Genomic DNA, 1680 nt, shown 5'->3' on the forward strand with positions numbered 1-1680 from the left:
TGTCCATAATCTTTCCACTTCTCAAGGTAGTCACCGCATTGACATGCTCAATGGTGTGGCCTTCCAATGAGGAATGGGTTTCCATAACACATTGTTGCTTAGGTGGGGCATTCATAGGCATCTTTCCCTTCTCTCTTGCATTAAGAGTGCTTGTCATTTGCCCTACTTGGGTTTCTAGCTTCGCAATAGATTGAGAGTGGGAATGAAGCAATTGTGTGTTTACCTCAAGAATGCCCAAAGCATTCAAAACTTTTTCTTCAAATGCGGGACTTCTAGCATTTCCTTAGGAATAAGATTGGTTGGGAAAATGAGAGTTAGCAAATTGATTCCCTTGTGATTGATAAGGTCTATAACCTTGGGATCCTTGGCTTTGAAGTGGAGGTGGAATGTAATTCCCTTGAAAACCGCTTTGGGAAGGGTTTGAGCCCTCTCTTTGGTTTTTCCAAGAGAAGTTCGGATGATTTCTCCAACTTGGATTATAATGAGTACCATAAGGATTGTTTCCTTGGTTCACAAAAGCTGCATTGACTTGCTCATTTGGTTCATTTTGCACTTTTCCGTGAGGACAATGAGAAGTAGAATAAAGAACACTAGAATAAGTCATACATGTTTCATTACATGCATGATGAGAATGGTTAGGAAAGGAAGATACTTGGTTCACTAAGTTTTGGTTAATCAAAAATTGATCAAACCTTTGAGATAAAGACTTCATTTCAGTGGCTATTTCATTTGAGTGGTCGACTTGATGTAAGCCAACACTCTTCCTACCTTGTGAATTTCTACCATTCTTGGATGATAATGTTCTATACAATGAATTTTCACTCATGCTCTCATAAAGACGCCACACGTTATCCTCATGCCTATCAATGTAAGAGCCACACATGAAAGTATCAACCATACTTTTGTAATTATCCGATAAGCTCTCAAAGAAATATTGAACTAATTGCCATTTGGGCATGTCATGATGTGGACACTTCCTAAGCAATTCATTGAAGCGTTACCATGCCTCATGAAATGTTTCTCCATCCCTATGTGAAAATTCTTGAATTGAAGTTCTCATGGCATAGAAACCGGATAGTACTTCTTCAAGAACTCTTGTTGCATTTCTGCCTAAGAAATGATTGGAAAAGGCCTAAGATTGTTAAACCAATACTTTGCCTTGTCCTTTAAGGTGAATAGAAAAATTTTGAGTCTTAAGACCTCTTCCGACATGTCCGTATATTTTACGGTGGAACATACTTCAAGAAACTCATCTAAATGCTTGTAAGTTTCTTCACTAGGAAGTCCATGATAGTTAGGAAGCATTTGAATGGTTTGTGGCTTAATTTCATAGTGATGTGCTCTAAATGGCGGCAATTAAATACATGTGGGTGCATTATATTCATTAGGCACATAGTGATCTCTTAAAGCAAGGGGAGGATTAGAAATTGGAGGTGCAACATGGGCACCTTGGTTGCCTTGAATGATGGGAGGTGGTGGAGCATAGATTGGCCTTGGCATTCCCAATGGAACTTGGCCATGTTGTTGTGGTGGTTGAACATATGGCCTTGGCATGCCTAATGGTACTTGCATGTTATCATGATGCACATTTGGATGGAGGATACCTTGTTGGTCTATGTGACCAAGGTCCTCTGCATGCTCTTCATTATGGCATTCCGTTGATGTAATGGATTGGGTAGA

At 39.6% G+C, this 1680-nt stretch overlaps 1 pseudogene; it reads left to right on the forward strand.

Moving 5' to 3' along the window:
* Positions 1–956: 956 nt before the first annotated feature.
* On the forward strand, positions 957–1055 carry LOC132297793 (small nucleolar RNA R71; annotated as a pseudogene).
* The last annotated feature ends 625 nt before the right edge of the window (positions 1056–1680 follow it).

The sequence above is a fragment of the Cornus florida genome, unplaced genomic scaffold (assembly GCF_030987335.1).
Source record: "Cornus florida cultivar Cherokee Brave unplaced genomic scaffold, ASM3098733v1 CherokeeBrave_3.0.0_Hap2_Chr02, whole genome shotgun sequence".
Lineage (NCBI taxonomy): Eukaryota > Viridiplantae > Streptophyta > Magnoliopsida > Cornales > Cornaceae > Cornus > Cornus florida.